The sequence below is a fragment of the Panthera pardus genome, unplaced genomic scaffold, assembly GCF_024362965.1.
Source record: "Panthera pardus isolate Hobbes unplaced genomic scaffold, ASM2436296v1 HiC_scaffold_13, whole genome shotgun sequence".
NCBI classification, from domain to species: Eukaryota; Metazoa; Chordata; class Mammalia; order Carnivora; family Felidae; genus Panthera; species Panthera pardus.
In genome coordinates this window covers 93,951,884-93,962,522 of record NW_026526688.1, presented here as the reverse complement: position 1 = coordinate 93,962,522, position 10,639 = coordinate 93,951,884, and the positions used below count along the sequence as shown (strand labels likewise).

Genomic DNA, 10,639 nt, shown 5'->3' with positions numbered 1-10,639 from the left:
GGTTCAGGAAGGTTTTATCCAATGTAATTGTGGTGAAAGGCAAAGTGTCTCACAAAACTGGCTCATATTGAGAGCATAGTATATGTTCAAAAACTCCACAAAGCAAAAGGTAGAAAATTTATCCAAGACAGTAAAACTTCATGTGGGTACAAATAGCATGATGTGGTAGAAGCTGAAGCTATTTAAGCAAGGGCATTCCAAACAAGTTTAAAATTAATTATAAGTAGAAATAACTTCAAGCATGGGTGCATCGTAATGACATTTATATTGTAGACTAATCATTCTGATTGACAATTGAAAATTTATTTTGAGTGAAGCAGGTTATGAAATAGAGACAATTAAGGGACTGGTAGTGAACACAGACAATGACTCTCATTCACATGAACTCTACTTTTGTTATTCTTTAAATTAAAAAACAGATTTTATTTTATATATATATATATATATATAATAAAATCTATGAGTTTTTATGTAGATTATGAGATTTCAGAGTTTTTTAAGGTGAATAAATGTGTATTTGTTCCACTATTTTAAATTGCCATATAATATTTCATAAAATGAATGGCTGTATTTTTCATATTATTATTGTGGTAAGAACACTTAACATGAGATCAACCCTTTTAACAAAACAAAGTGATGCTTTCATTTATAAGAAAGAACAAAAAGGTAAGAACAATTAAGAATAATACAATTTAGAAATCCACGGAATTTAAAGGTCACTCTAAATGTCTCTGAATAAATCCTAGAAATAATAATACTGGTGCTTTAATCTTCTAATTCAACATTCCTAGGTGTGTGTGTGTGTGTGTGTGTGTGTGTGTGTGTGTGTGTGTGTATCTGTGTATGAAATTGTTTGGACTGTTTATTGAAAGATCCATTATAATCAATTATTCCTAAGGATACATTATGTATACATATTGGGAATATTTATATTTAAGAAATCCCTTGGGAATTTATTCAAAAAAAATTTGAAGTATTCCTGCCAAAGCACATTCAAAATTAGCAAAAAGTACATCACAGCACTCTTTAAAAAGTAGAACTAGAAGATATTCTTAACCCATTCATGTAAATTCTTTAGATGATAAATTATGGGTCTAGATCTCATCGATGAATACCTTACTTTTAAGCAAGGCACCAGTATGCAAATCTATTACTAAAGAAAGAAAACGTTAGGCACCTGCCTTTATTCAAAAGTAAAAATTCTCTGTAAAAAAAAGAACAAAGGAAATGACCATAACAAAATTGAGGACGTATCACTTTCAAGGTCAATTTTGTAAATAGTCTGAAGTAGTAATTTGAGTTGTGACTTAATCACACAACACTCAAGAAGCCTCATGAATATATCACACGTTTTAGCCCTAAAATCAGATTTTAAAGCAATTAATAAAATACTGTTTTATTAACATAACAGTTGTTAATTATTCTTTTTAGCTTACCCATTTATTTCTAATTTCTACTTTAAATTGTTTTAAAAATCTTTAAGTCTTGAATATGATGTGAATTTTTTTAGTTTTATCTTCATATATCAATCTGAATTAATTTTTTCTTATAATAATTTTTTGAAATTTAATTTTATGTGTATTCACATAGGCTCATGTGGGCCTTAATTGACCTTACCTGGCCTATTCTGAATTAAATATCTAAGATTCTAAATAAAATGTTAAAATACTTTTATTATTTTTCTACTTTCCTTTGAGAAATCTTATTTGAATTAGTAGAATTAAACTCATTTGTCTTTGTCATTTTTGCAACGTGGTTATTTCAAAGCAGTACACTCCTAGAATTAAAACTAAATGTCCAGTACAAAGTACAGTATCATTGACAAACAAGTGTTTGCCACATGTTTTCTGGGAACATACTAAGTATGACTTTCATTAATGTGGTACTTAGCTTAATAGTTTTGAGAATTCTAACTCAGGTTATTTGGAGTGTCTAAAGAAAAAAATATATAATGCTATCTTTTCTCAGGTTCACTGAATTCATTTCTTTTTTAATTACAACAGATATTACTATTTCAAAATTCTTTACAAAAGATAAGACAATGTAAGTCTGAAAATTTTCTCAGTGTACAATAAGGTGTGGAGAACAAATCAGTCTTAGATTCAGAGTCTGATTAGCCCTAGTCTTGTCTTTCTTTTCTTTGATGAATTTACAGTCTATAAACACTTCTTTCTCAAGATTTCTTTGGCTATTTGGGGTCTTTTGTGGTTCTATACAAATTGTAAAATTATTGTTCCAGTTTGGTGAAAAATAACAAAGGGATACATGAACCAATAAAAAAGCTCCCTCAGGCCAATGCTGAAACAGTCTGAGTAATTAAATTAGGTAGTACTAGATTATAACTCAAAATATAAAATAAGTCCTCACTTTGGCAGCACATATACTAAAATTGGAATGAGACAGACAAGACTAGTACAGCCCCTGTACAAGGATGACACCAAAAATTGTGAAGCAGTCCATATTAAAAATATTTATGCACAAATATAGATAATATGTATACATGAATATATATATATATATATATATATACACATATATATATTCACATAGATACGACTGAATTCATAGTCACATAAATGATTGAATGAATAAATAAATAATTTGGGAAGAATGGATAAATCTGTGAAAAATGCTGTTGGTATTTTGACAAAAATTGCATTAAAGCTGTAGATTGCTTTGGGTAATATGGACATTTTTCTTGCTTTTTGAGGTACTCTTTTATTACTATGTACTTCCCTAAGACCACTTTTCCTTCATCCCAAAGATTTTGGACTGTGGTGTTTTCATTTTCATTTGGCTCACTGCGTTTTTTATTTCCTCTTTCCTTCCTTGATTGACCCATTCATTGCTTGGTAGCATGTTATTTAACCTCCACGTATTTGTGTTCTTTCCAGATTTTTTCTTGTGGTTGATTTCTAGTTTCATAGTATTGTGGTCAGAAAAGATTCATGGTATGACCAACTTTTTGAATTTTTTGAGACTTGTTTTGTGGTGTAATTTGCAATGTGTTCAGGGGAATGTTCCATGTGCACTTGAAAAGAATGTGCATTCTGCTGTTTTAGGATGGAATGTTCTGAATATATCCGTTAGATCCATCTGGTCTAATGTGTCATTCAAAGCCACTGTTTCCTTGTTGAGTTTTTGTTTGGATGATCTATCCATTGATGTAAGTAGGATGTTAAAGTCTCCTACTATTATTGTATTGCTATGACTTACTTCCTTTATGTTTGTTGTTAGCTGCTTCATTTGGGTGATTGCATGTTGGGTGCCTAAGTATTTCTAATTGTTAAATCTTCTTGTTGGAGTTTTCCTTTTATTATATAGTGTCTGTCACCTCTTGTTACAGTCTTTGTTTTAAAGTCTATTTTGTCTAATATAAGTATTGCTGCCCTGACTTTTTTTTACTTCTATTTGAATAAGTGCCTTTCCATGATGTCATTTTCAATCTGCATGTGTCTTTAGGTCTTATAGACAGCATATAGATAGATCTTGCTTTTTTAAACAATCCTTCACCTTGTTTCTTTTTTTTTTTTTTTTAATTTTTTTTTTTCAACGTTTTTTATTTTTATTTTTGGGACAGAGAGAGACAGAGCTTGAACGGGGGAGGGGCAGAGAGAGAGGGAGACACAGAATCGGAAACAGGCTCCAGGCTCTGAGCCATCAGCCCAGAGCCTGACGCGGGGCTCGAACTCACGGACCGCGAGATCGTGACCTGGCTGAAGTCGGACGCTTAACCGACTGCGGCCACCCAGGCGCCCCACCTTGTTTCTTTTTTAAAAGTTTTTATTTATTTGGTGGGAAGGGGGGAGAGAGAGAAGAGAAGGAGCAGAGAGTGAGAAGAGAGAGACTCCCAAGCAGACTCTGTGCTGTCAGTGTGGAGCCAGACACAGGACTCATTCTCATGAACTGTGAGATAATGACCTGAGCTGAAACCAAGAGTCAGACACTTAAGCAACTAGGTCACCCAGAAACCCCTACCCTGTTTTTTTCTTGATTGGAGCATTTAGTACACCTACATTCAAAGTAATTATTGAGAGGTATGCATTTATTGCCATTTTGTTACTTGTTTCATGGTTGGTTTTGTAGTTTTCCTCAGCTCCTTTCTTCTGTTACTCTCTTCTCTAATGATAAGTTGGCTTCTTTAGTTATATATTTGGATTCCTTTCTCTTTATTTTTTGCATATTTTTTGCATATTCCTTTCTCTTTATTTTTTGCATATCCATATATATTTGGATTCCTTTCTCTTTATTTTTTGCATATTTATTAATGGTTTTTGATTTGTGGTTACTTTTAGGTTTATATGTAACATGTGCATAGCACAGTCTATATTAAGTTGATGCTCACTTAAGTTTGAATACATTCTTTATTCACCACCCCCCCATGTTTTAAGTATGTGATGTTACACTTTATTTTATTTTGTGAATCCCTTGACTGATTTTTATAAATGTAGTTAATTTTTTTGCTTTTGTTCTTCCTAATTTTCTTACTCCTAGTTATGGTCTTTCCTTTCCACTCAAAGAGTACCCTTTAACGTTTCCTGTAGGACTGGTTAGGTGGTCATTAATTTATTTAACGTTTATTTGTCTGGAAAATTCTTTATTTCACATATTCTGAACTATAGCTTTGCTGTATAGAGTATTCTTGGCTGCAGAGTTTTTTTTTTCTTTCAGCACTTTGCATACAGCATGTTACTCCCTTCCGGCCTGCAAAGTTTCTGCTGAAAAATAAGCTAATAGCCTTATGGGGTTTCCTTTAAATGTAACTGTTTTGTTTTCTCTTGCTGCTTTTAAAATTCTCTCTTTATCAGTACTTTTTTCACTTTAATTAGTATGTGTCTTGGTGCAGACTTCCTTGGGCTGATTTTGTTGGGGACTCTCTGTGCCTCCTGGGTCTAGATTTCTGTTTCCTTTCCCAGATTCAGGAAGTTTTCAGCTATTATATATTGAAACACATTTTCTGCCCTCCTTTTTTTCTCTTCTCCTTCTGGGATCCTTTATAATGCAAATGTTATTGCCTTGATGGTGTCACTGAGTTCTCTTAGTCTATTTTCATATATATATATAATGTATATTATATATATAATGTATATTATATATAATGTATATTATATTATATATATATATATAATATACATTATATATAATTTTTTTCTCCTCCATCTCTCTTGTTCATATTTATTGCTTTCCAATACTCTGTCCTCTGGGTCATTGATCAGTTCTGATTACTCTAGTAGGCTATTTATTCCATCTAGTTTATTTATTTCTAATTTCAGTTATTGAGTTTTTGGTCTCCGATTTGTTTTTTTACCATCTCTTCATTTTGTCTAACTCTGTCTGTCTCTGTGTGTTAGGTAAATCAGCCATGTCTTCTGCTCTTACAAGTAGTGGCCTTGTGAAGAAGAGGTCCTGGAGTGCCCTACAGTGCAAAGTTCCCTGTTCACCAGAACCTGGCTTCAGGAGTGTCTCCTGTGTGTGTTGCATGTGCTTTACTATGGCTGAACAGTGTTTGCTTTCAGTCCAGTTGTCTTTAGCGGCTCTCTTTGCCTGCTTTGGTCATAGTTTGGTCCGTGTGTTGTCAATGGGCCAGTCTGAGGCTGCCTTGGGTTTGAATTGAGTAAGACCAAGTATTTGCCAGAGATGTGGTGGCACCAAACTTCAGGGCACTCTCCCTGTGTTGTCTCCTGAATGCTTTCATTGGTGGGTGGGGGCCCGTAGTCAGACCTAATGTCTGCCCCCACTGTTGGGACTGCACTTAGACTGGTGTTTGTGATTATCTTCTGTTCTCTCTGGGGCGGAGTGGTGCTGGCCCCTGTTGGGGCTGACAGTCTTGTGGGACTGCTCTGGCCAAGAGCATATTGGAGGGGTTGTAATGGAGGGGGCAGATCCACAGTAGAATGTGGGAAAAGGGCATACAGTGCCAGCAAGGTCCACACTGGTCTGCTGTAGCTGCCCAAGAAAGCTGCTGCCAGGCAGGGTTGGAGCAGGGGTGTCTGCAGAGGAATGGGGGAAGAGCTGGCTGTTAGCAAGTATGTAACAATTGTTGGCTGTACACTGGTTCCAACAGGTGTCTGTGTATCTAGGCTGGGTTGCAAGGGAGGGAAATGCTGCCTTCTAGTTCTTTTGTCCTTTCAAGTCCCCCAAAGACCCCCGCCCCTTCAGCACATGCTCTGAGATTAGTAAATAAATCTCCTTCCCATATACCCTCAGTGTTTTTCAAATTTCTGCATCTTGCTGTATCTCCATGAGTCTGTTTGCTGTGTTGTCTCTTTAAGTGTGGAAACTCAGTTTCCTATCACTCTTAGGCACTCCCAGAGCTGAGTCCACTAGTTTTTAAAGTGACAGGTGTCAGGCCCCACTGATTGTTAGACGCCTGTGGTTTTCAAAGCCAAATATTATGGGAATTATCTTCCCTGTGTGGAACTCCCATGCCTGAGTTGCCTGGTATAGGGTCTGGCTTTCTCCTCTCCTCTGGTGGATAGCCCCACAGTTCATTTGGCTCTAGATCACATCTCTGCCTTTCCTGGCCTCTTAGATGTGGACTTCTCTGTATTTAGCTGTGGAGAGTCTGTTCTGCAAGGCTTCAGTCGATTTCTAGGTTATTTACACTGATGTAGGTGTTATATAATTGTATCCATCCATGGGATGAAGAGAGTTTCATCTTCCTCAAAAGAAAGACTATTTAAGAGAGAGAGAGAGAGAGAGAGAGAGAGAGAGAGAGAGAGAGAAATCACAAATTAAGAAGGTCGAAGTGAAAATAAAATATATATTTTTTTAATTTTTTGTATTCTAATACATTTTTCCAATCTGTATGACTAGGATGTATAAAGTGTTTATATCTGTTGTATCTAGTATATTAATTAATTAAGATGTGTTTATCATTTTATACTAAACATATATGTATATTATATATGTATTGCCATTTGTCAACTATGCTATTATTAGGATCATTTAGGTTCAAAGAAAACAATAAATGCTTAGGTTAAATTGAATAGTATGTTGGGTTAAATGTCCTTATACATTTTAAAAGAATTATGAGCTACATTAAGAAAATTGTAAAATCATGAAGAGTCTGTTTCAAGCATTCTTTTATGGAAAAATAGGTAGCATATTAAGTAGAATTCACCAGTGATGCTTATGTGCATATGTTTGTATTAACTAGGAGAAATATTTACTCAAGTCCTTTGCTTTTTTGCTATTCCCAAATGTGTAGATTTGCCTTTTCAATTTATTGATTGTTTCCTTTGCTGTGCAGAAATTCTCTATTTGATATAGTTGTTGACAGTGATGTCCATGTCTTATCCAAGAAATCACTGCAAGACCAAAAGGCAACTTTAAAGTCTCCAGTTTTTTGATTAAGTAGTTGTATTCTTTTTGCTCACACCAACTTCCATCAGCCGTATCTTCAACCTTTTAAAGATATTTTCAATTATTTCTAATGAGTTAGATAACCCTTGTGAATAATTTGATAATGCTGCATTTCTGACTTATTCAATTATGCTCTAGATGACCTTAATAAAATATATAATACACAAGATACTCAGACTGCATTTAATTTTTTGAAAGGTTATTTCTTATCTCCAATATTGTCTTTTAGGTTCTAAATATTCTGTGATCTGATAATAAGAACAATTATATTAATAGTTCCAGGTAAAGTTGGTAGGAAATGGGAACAGATAAACAAAAAACCTGAGGGGTACTATGTTAGAGAGAGGGGTTTGAGGTAAGAGTAAAATATATACATCAAGAATGTGTGTGTATTTATATCTATATAAAAATTTAGATATGTATATATACAATGCATCCAGACTAGGAAACAGATTATACCCTGGTTTTTGTTGATCTGAACATTTATTGAAATGATACCTGTTTGAAATCAGTAAGTCGATTTGCAGTACACTAAGAGAGAGCTAGTTAGCTTGCCTCATTTTAATAGGAAATAAAGAAAACAGTATGAAATTGTCTGCAATCTGTAGAAGATGTAACTTATATTGCCAAATCAGAGGTACCAAATTTAAAAGAATTCACCTACATGATTTATGTTTGATAGTTTAAACATATTTACTGAAACTCAGAATGTCTTCATCACTGTGTTGGTCTGGGTGAAATCACCTATCACTTATTTATGTGTATTCTATATCAAATATGTTCCTAGACACTTTGCCTATTTTTTCTGTAATATGGCAACATAATCCTGAAAAGAGGCATTATTGTTATTTTATTTAAAATGTGAAGAAATGCGGGGCGTCTGGGTGGCTCAGTTGGTTAAACATCTGAATCTTGATTTCAGCTCAGGTCATGATCTCACTGTTTATGAGATCAGACCTCAACACTGGCTCCTCGTTGACAGTGTGGAACCTGCTTGGGATTCTCTCTCTTTCTCTCTGCTCCTCCCCTGCTTGTGCTCTCTCTCTCAAAAAATAAATAAACATTTTTTAAAAATGTGAAGAAATAGGTTAAAATAAAAAATCTGTATTTTACACAGGTTATCACTACCTGTAATTTTAAGTATTAAATTGATATATATAATGATATTTTATTTATTGTATAAATTCTGATTATAGTGACACATTGTCAACATTTATCTCAAAGTTTTTATTAATGAGTTGTCTTTGAAATATGGTTTCTGAAACCATATTTAAAAAGTTCTTTTTTTAAAAAAAATGTATCCTTAGTAGACTTGTGTTTAGCTGCTGGTTCTGTGCTGTGCTAGTTCTGTACTGAAGAAATGGATAAAGAGAATTGTTTTGATCATTTTTCATTTGGTGGAAATAATGGGAAAAATGGATATACTGTTTAACACTGCTATCTGAGAAAAAGATTTTTCTTTAAAGAATACTGCTAAATTATAATTTTGAATTGAAGAATTTATATTTTTACTCTTATTTGCAAGTTTTTAAAAATATGTTGTTCTTAACACATTTACAGTCTAGAAAACAACAAAGAAAGAAATATCACCCAGCCCAATGCAAATTGTTACCTGTGATACATCAAGAGTTGTAAATCAGACTCCCTGTAAAAAGAGCTCTATTTCTTCACACTTGCAAAGACCATACACTCTACTTTGAGGTGTACATATTTCTATATGCAGTCACTAGATTATGGGCAGTGATGTCCAAGCTCTTTCCAATGGTTGCTTACTCCTTGATAGTGCTGCCTTGCCATTTTAGGCCAGTCCACCTCAGCCAAAATTGGCTCCCTTCTTTTCTTTTCTTTGTATGACATCTTTGCAGGTTCTAAGTATAAACTTCCTCAGGAAATTGCTTTGGCCAAATTCTTGATATTCTTACAGAGAAATAGGTAAGTATCCTTCCTATCAGTAGATACATACTGTGCATGACATGCATCTCAGGTTTATTAGAAAGAATCACACAAAATTGCTTTACTATATTTTAGTGTCCATGAAAATTTATCAAAGTGGGATGTAATTAAATCCCAGAAATAGTAGATATATTGGCAGTTAGATTGGGAATTCTGGGCAAGTAATCTTTTCCACCTTGTATTATATGGACTGTCACTTTAAATACTGTATTGCAAATCTTTCGAACTTTTCCTTCTTTGCAAACAGAATGATTTAAAGAGTTTCAAAATAACAGGTGACCTAGCTTCTGCCTTTACCTAAACAAATATGTACTTTATAGAACAGAAAATAACAAATTTTTATTTTCCCATAAACTTTCCCAAGAAGGTAGATTCGAAAGTTTGCAAGGAATTTGCACCAATTACACCAAAAAGTTTTTCACATTTAAATAAGACATCCCCGGCTGTATTTCTCACTCATCGCATTGTTGATTGACTGCTTTAGAATGAATAAACTAACCTAGGGGATGTTGGCAATGGAAGGAATGTAGTTTGATTTGCATCATCTGAGATACAGCTAAGGATTTCTGGACATTAAGATCAGCTTGTAAACTAGGGCGAATAAGTAACTCAGAAAATAAATAGTAGTAACAATAATGTACTATGAAATTATTACTTAATATTGCCTATATCTTAGTACGGTGATTATATATTTTTATACTTAGCCATCATTTGCAAGCGTAATTTATCATATAATGGTAATCTATTTTGAAAAATTTATTTTAGAATACCTTAAGTTTATTTGGTCACAGAATCTTATAATTTCCTTAGTTTTCTTATTATTAGAGATATTATCAATATTTAAACATCACTTTTCTCAAGTAAGTAAAAATTAAACTCAATTTGATTGACTTTGATGAAGGGAGTCACAGTATTTTCCAGAAAAAAGGAAAATATAGAAGTTTACGTGTGAAAAGATTGAGATATACATGCGGAAAATAACCCAATTCCTTCTCCCTTGGTCAAACTTTCCATAAAAGAGGTAAAAAAACAAGTGTTGATTAAGCATTTTTCAAATTGGGAAACAGAATAAACTCTTTAGAAACAGATTTGAGTTATGATGTGCAACTTCTGATAAAAAGTAAAAGTATTGTTGATAGTTTCATCAGTTTTTCTGTTCATTTTTATTCTAGCAAAACTTTCTCCTTTTACAGTTTTTCCTCATGAATAAACTTGTTCAAACTTTGGTTCCTTCAGTTTCTTGACATTATCATGACAAATTCCAAATAAATCTGTTTAAAAGCAAGAGTTTGCTTTTTTAAAATTCTTATTGTGGTTGAAT

General features: G+C 33.5%; 1 non-coding gene across 1 annotated transcript; it reads left to right on the top strand.

Moving 5' to 3' along the window:
- Window positions 1-2,359: 2,359 nt before the first annotated feature.
- LOC128776768 (U6 spliceosomal RNA) lies at window positions 2,360-2,466 on the top strand. Its single transcript, XR_008421944.1, has one exon. It is a non-coding gene; the product is annotated as a U6 spliceosomal RNA (small nuclear RNA).
- The last annotated feature ends 8,173 nt before the right edge of the window (window positions 2,467-10,639 follow it).